The sequence below is a fragment of the Pongo abelii genome, chromosome 13, assembly GCF_028885655.2.
Source record: "Pongo abelii isolate AG06213 chromosome 13, NHGRI_mPonAbe1-v2.0_pri, whole genome shotgun sequence".
Classification (NCBI taxonomy): Eukaryota; Metazoa; Chordata; class Mammalia; order Primates; family Hominidae; genus Pongo; species Pongo abelii.
Window position 1 is genome coordinate 48,474,564 of NC_071998.2, and position 12,054 is coordinate 48,486,617.

Consider the following 12,054-nt stretch of genomic DNA (forward strand, 5'->3'; position numbering starts at 1 on the left):
CCAAATAACCTAGAAATTATTCTCAAAATGATAGCTGAAAAATATACACATAAAGGCAGATAGTGAATACAAAAAAAATCTTATTGTTTAGATAGATACTTCTGAGGTCACATTTGTTGTTTTAAAGTTGCAGTATAAACAATCCTTGATAAGCAAGGCTATTTTTCATTCAGATTAAGTACAGATATAGAAAATACTGTAGCCACTTTATACAGATGCTAATTTGCTTGTCCCAAGACTTTCAATCTATATGAATTCAATTCTATGTCACTCTTCTAATATTTAAACATTATTTTCCCATTTTAAGTGTTTTGCTAATTGTTAAAATGTTTTTCCAAAAAAAATATTTTTTTTTATTTAAGAAACTTCTCAACAAATTTGCCTGTTAATAAAGGGATGCTACTCTGGCCAAAGAAAAGTTTAAATGGATATTTTCTGAACTGTCTCCTAATAATTCAAATTTAAAAACAGGATGAGCAAATTAGTTCATAGGTGATTACCAGACCTCATTTTGACCTCTGAATCTTGAATAAATGTTCTTTCCCAAAATACATAGTGAGCAATTTCTGCATTGATTATGCATGCCATCTGGAACAGCAGAGAGAGTAGCCTCTATATTCTGCAATATGCAAGAGATTCTGGAACTGTAATTATTAGTTGACTCACATTGAAATGACTCATAAACTGATAGTAAAAGGGAGAGATAATATTGAATGGTCCCAAAATGTCAGTGTAATGGATACTAAGCCCATGATAACTAAAATCATGTCTATTCCGATGAAGTTGCAAAGTCTATCCTATAGCTTCTGAAGGTTTGTGTTGCTCTATGATTATAATAATAATAATTTTAATTTGGGTTCCAGTCTCAGCTCTATTACTTACTCTCTCTGAAAACTTCAGAAAATTTCCCAGCTTCCCTGAGCTTTAGTTTCTTAGTCTGTGTATTGTGTATGATATTAATGATCTAATACGGTTCTAGCGACAGTTAAGTGAGATAATGTTTGAGAACACTGAGAAATGAAAAATGAGAGCAAATTATTTGATAATTCTCAAATCTAGATTCTCTGTATTTGTGGCTACTTTGTTTGTACATTTGTTCAGATAGCAATGATTTTAACACCTCTGTTTGTTCTCTTTTTATGAAGAAATATAACTATCAACTAAGTCTGATCCCATTTTTACATCTGAAAACATATTATCCTGGGGTATAGAGCCAGCACAATACATTAGAACAAAGACTTCATCGCTCAACAATTTTTAAATATAAAGAAAAATTTAGTAGCATAATTTATATCCTCTAAAATTTAATGATAATCTATTATGTCCTCTGTATTATTCAATCACAAAGTATTATTTTAGAGAAAAACTTATAGACCTTATTCTCTTACTCCTGTTAAAAATACTCACAAACACAATTATAGGGAGACTATCCATTCCACACATTCACAGTTCCAGTGAATTATAGATGTTTTCAACAGTAGATAGCCAGGGTGTTGAACAAGAAACAAGTTCCCCTGGTATCTTTCATGATGTTCCTGAGACGGACCTCCTCTCTCTCATGTTAGACCCTCTACAAAGGGAACCTGAGGGGTCTAAATATTTGTTACAAATTCTGAGCTTTTGTCTCTGTGTTACAAATAATAAAAAAATAGCCGGTAATCAAAATAGAAGAGTTAATATAAATCACTATTATCACAGCTTATGATCAAAATACTTGTTTTGGAACTGCAAGTCATTGTGTACACTCACTAATTTGGATATTTATCTTGCTAGAGATAAAATAGACTTTGGAATTTTGCAGCTGTGTGCAGGTAGACCCTACATGAAATAATCAAGGGATGTTTCTGCAGCACCAGTGGCTTCATACTTACCTAGAATGTCTCCTTGGAAACATCATATTTCTTCTTGTTTCTTTATATCATTTTGATCTTTAGGTGTGAACCATCATCTCACCTTTTATGCATCATAAACCACTCTGAATTGTGGACCTAAACTATGAAACATCTTAGAAAAGTATACATATGCACCTCACACAAAATTTTACAGACTTTTTTAGAAGACTCATAGGAACTCCAGATTAACCTCTGAATCCCATAGAGTTTCACTGAGAGAAGGCAAATATTTCTAAGCTATAGGATTTTACTCCTTTACCAGGAGTAATAGCCAGTCTTTGTTTTCTGCAATACTCCCCATGGATAAATCATCACATTGAAAGAGAGGGCTTTATGGTTGGAATATGAAATTGGCTTTCTTTCTCAAGCATCATTCTGATCTCTAAGTAAAGCAATGGATGTGCTACCTATCAAACCCATGTGATTTTATACACTTTGATTATTTAACAACTAATATGATACTAGTTTTACATATAAATTGCAGGTTTTATAAAAACTGATGCCTAAGTGTATCAGATAGGCAATATCAAATTTGTATTTTTAATTCACAACCAGAAAACATTTTATTTTCTATAGCTTTTTGTCTTTAGAGCTTTATTATGTCCTAGAGATTACCTGCTCTTACTGCCCTCTGTTGTGTAGATGAGAACTTTAATTCAGAAATATCCAATGAATGACCACATTTGATTTGTGTTAGAACTCAGATTAGAACTCAAGTATTCTCAGTTAAAATTCAGTATTCTTTCTTTACTGATCTCTTAGATTAAACTCTTCAACTGTTTACATGTTATAGGGATTCAAAGACTTTTTCACAGATACATTCATATTAGGTAAAGAAATAATCTCCTGGAAATTTTCTTTCCATTTGCAATAAATTATTGTCAAGATTTTTAAAATTCTGGATAATTACTTGTCATTTAGATTTATTTGAATGAGGTCTGGTGGGGAGAAGGACAGTGTATGCTAGTGTTGATGCCAAGCTACACCTACCAATGTAGCCTTCAGTCTTTCTATTTGCATCTCCCTTATCTGGTGGTCCTCCAATTTTCTCAGTTCTTTGTATTTTACCTTCCACAATCAGCATCATCTCTGTCAGTTTCTTCACCAACACTAATGTGTTAGTAGTCCTGCTAGTAGCTCTGCTTGCTACCTTTCCTGAGGGTAACTGCATCTTAATAAGGATCCCAGCATATGGCAATAGTCTAAAAGTGCTGAGGGTGGAATTCTACCCTAGAGCAGGGCTAGCAGCATTCTGGGTTCTCAGGAAATGGTCTGGACAGATAGGTTTCTTTTCTGCAGTTTTGTAGAGCTACCTTTGTGTAAGTTGGCAATCTATGGTGCTTTCATAGATTGCATTTAATAGATTAATCTACCTTGAGGATTCATCTCTGAGTCTTCTATCTCCACATGCTTCTTTATGCTGATTCCTCAGAACTGCATAATAGTACGGCAGAAATGGAACAAATTTTAAATTACACATAGAGAAATGACCCCTGTGGCAGCTGAACAGGTGAAAAGGGGGTTAAATTTGCTCTTATCTTTTATATGCCTACAGGGCCTTATTTGCTGGTGTTTAAATCTCTGGAAAAAAGCAGTCGAAAGTTTTAGCATTTTGCTACCTCTGCTACTGTGTTCCCACAGGGGCAGTGCCCTATTTCTTAACATTATTCATTGTCGTTCTGCTTCCAAACAGCAATACTTCTGAGGATGATTGTGTAGTACTGCAGATGCTGCTTTACTTCAGCTAGGAATACATTCCAGAAATTCTGTCACTGAAGATGTGCTTCTAAGGAGGATGTTATTTTGCCATGAGCAGATGAGATCATTTGTTATATTTAGGATTCACAGGGAAGGCAACTCCTAATGGGTTACAGCATAGATCTAAAGTTTATATCTTATTGAAGTTACATGAACTTTAAGAAATGAATTTTTTCTTTGTCCAAAGTAATATGATTTTGTAAAAGTGCTTAATCATTTTCTGTATATGATTGTGCAAAGAAAATTATAATTTCAGTAAAATTAAATAAGTTAGTGACATTTTCATAATATTGATGCCTAGACTGATGAGATTTTTTTATGTTTCTTGCTCATATTACACTTTGTTTAATGAATCTAGTAAAGCATCTAATATAACAAGGCAATTGAAGGACTTTGCACCTTCTCCATTCCTTGATTTTATACAGTAGAAAATAAAAAATTTGAAATAGTTACTCTAAAACATAATATGCTTATTTCAGTAGTCCTATCTTATTTTAGGTCCTTAAAAAGTGGGTTATTTACCTACTCAGAAAACCACTTTCTGTAAATAAGATCTAAAAGTCTGTTTCTTTCTAGGCCTTATCTTCATAGAAATCAGTTCCACTGAATTTCACATTTCTATTTATTTTCTTTCTAGCACATTCAAAATAAAAATTGAAACCTCTTCAAGGATATAGTCAGTCTTTCACATAATTTCAAACTACCTCAAGATACAACTACACATGTCTCAAATGACAAATTTTTGTGTGGGCATGAGAAAACAAAATATCATTTACAATAGTTATATTTAAAAGCTGTTTTCTTTCACTACTGCATAATGTGCTTTTGTGAGTTGTTTAAATATATTTTTCTTTTAGAGAAAGCATGTGCTTTTATGAAAAATTATGTTTTTACATTCTTGTTTTTCAAAAACAGTGAAATACATTTACTTTAAGCAAATGAAAAACATTTAAAAATGTATCACTCTTCAAAACAACAAATAGAAATTGTGAAAGAAAAACAATCTCGCCCACATTACAGTAAATTTGGTTAGCAAGAGGGTGGAGTTGCCCAATAATAGCTCTTAAGCAGATTATCTAATTTTCAAATAGCACATATTGCACTTTGTGTGAAACTGAGATGGAAGAACACATTTCAATTTGATTAAGTACCTTTAAAAGTGAGGTTTATCAGTGCTCAATTTAATTTTGCATTTAATACATTTTTACTAGCTTCTTTCATTTTTTTCTCTCTCATTTTTAAAATAATCTTTTCTTGCTATGGAAGAAAATGTTTAAGCCATTTTAGCCTATGACCGCTGATTTAGGAAGAAGTTAACTATGGGAGTTCCATAAACAAGTCTGCAGAAACTGAATATAGCCTCTGGTTGCTAAGTAGCTTGCTGCTGATTTTCCCTACATAGCTGGATAGTCTGTTAAGAGGATCACTAATGTTTATTTGGAAGAACAAGGGTGAATAAGTAGTGATTGCATCCCACACTCAGGGTAGTGGCAATTAGGTTGTAGTAATTTGGCTGCCTGTATAATTGGAATTCTCAGTATGTAGTTTGGGCAGAGGCACATCTGCTCCTCGGACCCCTTATTAGGTGTATCTAAAACGTTTTGAACAATTGTTGAAAGTGCTGGATGGCTATCCATTTATTCAAAGCTACATCCAGCATGCATTAAAACTGTCAGTGTTCCTAATTCAATAACATCAAACGACAACAAAATGGGAAGACTTTTGGGTTCTCTGGTCAACAGTGCATTCATTTTTATGAATCCATTTAACCAAAAAAAGCTTGCTTACCTCACTTCTTTCTCTAATTTGAGCTTATTTTTCTAGATAGAGTTTTACCTACCAAACACTGATTTTGCTGCTGTCTTTCACTATTTTCATTCCAGTCCTATCCTCACTTTGCAGCAAAGCCATGCATTACTGAAAACAATGTGCATGCCTTTGAAATTCTGACTGCTATGCACTTGAACTAAAGGCAATTTAGGAGAATGGCATTTAAGCTTCTGAATATTTTCCTTAGAAATTAGAATAATTAAAATTGTGAAGCTCAAATTTTAAATCACAGATGTCTCATATTCTTTGTTTGCCAAACAGACATAATATTATTTTATTGATTGTTTTCATCTTTAAATTTTGTCCTCTCTATGATTCACAGGATGATACCAAAGCAGTCGTATCCAATTTGATAAATATATCTCAATCAGAAGGAGTTAAAGCAGAATAAAAAAATAGTCTTAGAATTCATGTAGTACAATCATACCCCTTTGTTTTTTTTCCCCCCAGAAAAGAAAACTGAGGGCCATACTTAGTGACTTTCCTTAGAACACAGATAGCTAGGACATTTTAACCCAGGAGTTTTAGTTCATAAGCTAAGTGTTCTTTATATAAGGAAAATGTTTTTCAGGTGGAAATTAAAATGTGTTTGAATACATAATAGTAATCTAGCTTACTTGTGTAACTTTCCCCATTTTAATTGCAACTTCTATTGTATATATGTAAACATACATGGGATAATAGAGATTTATATACCTTACATTTTGGTCAGGAAAATTCATATAGGTCCTTTTTTCTCAAAACTTTATTTTGACATAGCATTCAAATAATTGGCTATAGGGACATGGACAATTAGGATTTTTCAGTCTTCACCTGACAAATAAATTATGGTCTTTCTTTGTATTCATTTTCTGTTGATTCAAATAAAAGTTTTAAATTGTCACAGTAGAAATAGGATGATCACTTTTATTTCATAATTTTTGTAGATGACTTCAAGTTTTTGGGAATTCAATTATAATTTTGATGATTTGAATTTAATTCTATAGGAAATTGAGTTATAGGGATAGGAAGAGTTTTGTGAACAACAAGCCTACGTACATGCCTATCTACCTTTTTTATGTAGCCAATTAAAAACTAAGATGGCATTTAGGGTACCTTTTTTCATAGTCATACATTTTTGTACCTAGACTCATTGTAAGCAACAAAAGAATAAAGTGTTTGGAATCAAGGTCAGAGATTAAAGTTTATCGTCAGTGTTAGAGGCTAGTGTAAAGGGCAATGATTGTTAAAACAATCTTGGAGAGAAGTGAAGATCTAAACCAAGGTCGGGGCCATAGGGATTGAGGGGAGGGAATAGATACAATAATAATACAACATTTTATACCCATAATCTAGAGAACTAAGTGATTACAGTTCTCTGAGAATAGATGAATAAAAGAAAAATATAAAGTGAGTCCAAATTATCTGATTTGTGCAGGTGGGCAAATATTTTCAAGGTGTAATATTGAAGTGTGCAGGCAGTCTGTTCAGGTCCCAACTCTAATAATTATTAGCTGTGTGAATTCAGGCAAGTAACTTTACCTCTTTGAGGATCAGTTCTGTGATTTTCAAAATGGTGATAATATTAGTAACTCCAATATGAGGTTGTGGAGTAACTACATAAGATATCAGAAGTGTAAGATACATTATAAGTGCTTAATGCATGTTATCTATTGTTATTATTCACTGAGATAGAGAACACAAAATCAGATTAATAGAATAAAGGTAATTGGATATTTTCACAAGTTGAATCAAAGGTGTCTTTGGGATATTCATGTAAAAATGTCCAATTTGGGGGCTATATATTTGGGATTTGTCAGTAATAGGTTATTATTCAAGCCATGGCTTTGTATTAGGCCATCATGAGAGATGTTATAGAATGATAAGGGCAAAATGTTAAAGATGAAGTCCTGAGAAGAAATATCATGAGATATACATGGTCAATAATTAAGAAGGAATAAGTAGAGTTACAGGAAGAAAACAAGAGAAAAGTAGCATCATGGAAATCAGGAGATAAGTTGTAAAATGGTACTCATGTTCAGTAGAACCAAGTATTAGATGTGACAGATAAAATAAATTCAACTCTGCATTTGGAATTAACAATATGAAGGTCATTGGCAATTTCAGACATATCAATGTCTGTAGATAGACTCTCATATACAAGGTGTGATGAAAGGTTTGGAAATAGAGGTAGTGAAATTAAACTACTTTTGAGAGAACATGACTGAAAAGAAAATGAAGAACATAATAACTATGTAGGATGCAAAGCCTGTAAGAGCTTTGTTTGTTTCATTTTTCTTTCTCATTTAAGATGAGATATTTGAGCTCTCTTTAAAGCTACCTTCAATTGAATTATTTTCTAGATATTAAAGTTGCAGATTAACAAAACATCTTTTTGCATGTAAGATAAATGACACCTTTTCCAAGAAAACGAAGGTTGATCCTCTCTCAAATATTAGTAGTCAATTCCAATGGAGAACTTATCTTGGTTAAACCACCCCTTAACTGTAAAGTGAATGTGTCAGTTTCTGAATTAGCTTGTTTTTTTTTCACTGCTATAAAGAAATACTCAAGGCTGGGTAATTTATAAATAAAAGAGGTTTAATTAGTTTCCATTTCCACAATATACTGAAGCATGGCTGGGGAGTCCTCAGGGAGCTTTTACTCATGGCAGAAGGTGAAGCTGGAGCAGGCATCTTCATATGGCCGGAACAGGAGGAAGGCCGCGGAGAGGTGCTGCACACTTTTAAACAACCAGATTTCATTGTTACTCACTCATGCTGCAACACCACCAAGGGGGTTGGTGTTAAAACATTAGAAACTGCCCCCATGATACAATCACCTCCCACCAGGCCCCACCTCCAACATTGAGGATTATGATTTGATATGAGATTTGGGTGGGGACAAAGATCCAAGCCATATCAGTTTTCTATTTTAAATATTATTTTGTGGTGCATGGTGCTGTAATCCCAGCACTTTGGGAGGCTGAGGCAGAAGGACTGCTTGAGTCCAGGAGTTCAAGACCATTCTGGGCAACATAGTGAATCTCTGTATCTTCAAAACAAAACATTAAAAAATTAGCTAGGCATGGTGGCACATGCCTGTAGTCCCAGCTACTTCAAGGAGACTGGGGTGGTAGGATCACTTAAGCCTGGGAGATTGAAGTTGCAGTAAACCATGATCGTGCCACTGCACTCACCTTGAGCAACAGAGTGAAGCGCTATCTAAAAAAATAAATAAATAAATAATAAAAATTTGTCTCAGGCCTGTAATCCCAGCACTTTGGGAGGCCAAGGAGGGAAGATCACAAGGTCAAGAGATCGAGACCATCCTAGCCAACATGATGAAACCCTGTCTCTACTAAAAATACAAAAACTAGTGTGGTGTGGTGGCACGTGCCTGTAATCCCAGCTTCTTGGGAGGCTGAGGTAGGAGAATCACTTGAACCCAGGAGGCGGAGGTTGTAGTGAGCCGAGATCGCAGCACTGCACTCCAGCCTGGTGACAGAACCAGACTCCATTTCAAAAATGTAATAAAATGAAATAAAATTTAAAAAAGTATTTGTGCTGTTTGTGGAATCCTGGCAAAATTGTGTTTGTGTGTGTGTGTGTGCATAAGTGTGTGTGTGTGCCTTGCTGCTATTTGATTTGATATCTAAGTGATCAGTTTTCATTTTGTGGTGGGCTATGATCTGAGTATGATGCTTAAATCCTGATAAACTTGATGCTTAATAAGCAAATGGGCTTTAGAATGTTTATCCAGGCTTAACAGGGAAATACATCAGGGAATTAAGCATGTGGGTAACACATTGATGATCATTTACCTGTCAACAATCTACCATATGTATGTCTTAGATGTCAAGGGGAAAGGGATTAAAATAGGCCTGAGAAAGCAGAGATTCTACTAGTGTATGTAGACTCTCAGTCCTAACCTGTTCTGACTTTTATTAAAATAATTATTAAATTTGTATCTTTCTTTGAAATACCTAATAATGCATTTATTTGGGAGATATGCAGTATAAGTATCAGTGGGTATACTGCCAAATACCAATGTTGAATATCCAAGAGTGAAGTTTATTTTAGACCTACAGACCAGTGGGGATCTGAAATGATCATTGGTCAGGTATGTTCCACCCCATGATTTAGACACTCACCTATTTCCTCCTAAGTTTTAAACACAAACAAATGAAGATACAGATTTTCCACTTCCTGAACAAGGGCCAAAGTTAGTTGTCAGAAGCATGCTGTCTTGCTGGTATTTGCTCACTTATCTTTTCATGCCTATTTTTTTTTTAATGAAGTAAGCTTTTATTATTAAGCAGGAAACCACTAAAAGGAATTTCATGAATAAGGAACTCAAGCTATCATATTTGGGCACCATAACATTTGGGATGGGGGAAATGGACTGTAAGATTGGTCTGGAGTTGTTAATTAGCAGGGTGGTGAGACTGAAGGAAGGCTGAAATGATGAGAGTGTGGAGAGGTAGACCAAGGGTCAACCTAGATAGGGAAGTAAGAAGAGCCAGAAATTAAAGACTTAAATGTAAAACCTAAAACTGTAAAAAACCCTGGAAGATAACCTAGGCAATACCCTTCAGGACATAGGCATGGGCAAAGATTTCATGACGAAGATGCCAAAAGCAATTGCAACAGAAGTAAAAATCAACGAATGAGATCGAATTAAACTAAAGAGCTTCTGCACAGCAAAAGAAATTATCAACAGATAGACGACTTACAGAATGGGAGAAAATTTTTCAAACTATTCCTGTGACAAAGGTGTAATATCCAATATCTATAAGGAACATAAACAAATTTACAAGAAAAAAAATACCCCATTAAAAAGTGGGCAAAGGGCACTTCTCAAAAGAAGACCTACATGCGGCCAACAACCATATTGAAAAAAAGCTCATCATTGATCATTAGAGAAATGCAAATTAAAGCCACAATGTGATACTATCTCACACTAGTCAAAATGGCTATTATTAAAAAATCAAAAATAATACATGCTGGTAAGGTTGTGGAGAAAAAAGAATGCTTATACACTGTTGGTAGTAGTGTAAATTAGTTCAACCACAGTGGAAGACAGTGTGGAGACTACTCAAAGACCTTAAGACAAAAATAAAATCGACCCAGCAATCCTATTACTAGCAATCCTATTACTATATACTCAAAGGAATATGAATTGTTCTATTATAAAGACACATGCATGTGTATGTTCATTGCAGCACTATTCACAATAGCCAAAACATGTAATCAACCTAAATGACCATCAATAATAGACTGCATAAAGAAAATGTGCTACATATATATCATGGAATACTATGCAGCCATAAAAAAGAACAAAATCGTTTCCTGTGCAGGAACTTGGATGCAGCCAGAGACCAGTATCCTTAGAAAACTAAAGCAGGAACAGAAAGCCAAATACTGCATGTTCTCACTTATAACTGGGAGCTAAATGATGAGAACACATGGACACAAAGATGGTAATAACATACACTGGGGCCTACTGGAGGGTGGAGGTTGAGAGGAGGGAAAGGATCAGGAAAAATAACTAATGGGTATTAGGCTTAATACCCCGGTGATGAAATAATATGCACAACAAACGCCTATGACACATGTTTCCCTATGTAACAAACCCGCACATGTACCCCTGAACTTAAAAGTTCTTAAAAAAAAAAAAAAAATATATAGAGCCAGGAGCTCAGACAGAATGCGAGAAGAAGAAAGAGTAAAAGGCAGGAATTTATGTGGTAGAAATGACTTAGCAGAAGGAATAGAGGTTAAATAATCAGAGATTATTGTAAGAAAGAATGTCAGTATGATAAATTTAGTTTTAACTTTATTTGTGAATTGAAGACAATCGTTTGGCATTAAAAACGTGGGTTTGTAGTTAATCAACAAATTAGTATCCTACAGCATGAACTTTTATATCAGAGCAAGATTTTTTTTCCATATGAATTTTAGAATAGTTTTTTCTTATTCTGTGAAGAATGACATTAGTAGTGAAATAGGAATAGCATTTAATCTGTAGATTGCTTTGGGCAGTATAGCCATTTTAATGATATTGATTCTTCTAAAAGGTTCTGTATATTCTTTAAATATTATAGGCTACAATACTTTACATCAAAGAAATCATATAGACTCTCATTTTAAGGTATCATTTCTTAGCACTAATTTGTTAATTTCATTTATCTACAAGGCAGTTTTTCCTGTTTTCCTTTTTTATCTGATCAATTGACTTAAATGTGACATAATACAATTGCCAGAGAATGTAAATTAAAGCTATCTCTCACTTTTCCTTTCAGGGAAATCTTGAGGAGTTTGATACTTTTCATCCTCCAGCTATAAAATAATCTTGTGGGGGGAGGCTGTACATTGGTAAGTCTCACTCCTTCTAATTTTTCTTTTCAATGCTCAATTTAATACAGTCTTTGACTTGGCCGTAAGGTACAACTAGCATGATTCAAAAGATGTCAACATCATTGCTTGACTAATTACAGAATAATTCTTTTTTAAAAAAATTATAATATGATTTTACTTTTGTAATAGGAGTGATATTAAAACTTATAGATATAAAATGAAAATTATGTGCTGGA

At 34.0% G+C, this 12,054-nt stretch overlaps 1 protein-coding gene across 30 annotated transcripts in view; it reads left to right on the forward strand.

Moving 5' to 3' along the window:
- The window catches only part of PTPRD (protein tyrosine phosphatase receptor type D), a 2,309,169-nt gene that overhangs the window by 571,405 nt on the left and 1,725,710 nt on the right, over positions 1–12,054 (forward strand). For all 30 annotated transcript variants that reach the window (XM_054519906.2, XM_054519907.2, XM_054519902.2 and 27 more), the window contains exon 3: positions 11,764–11,836. The gene's annotated coding sequence lies outside the window, so the exon portion shown is untranslated. The remainder of the gene's footprint in view (positions 1–11,763; positions 11,837–12,054) is intronic.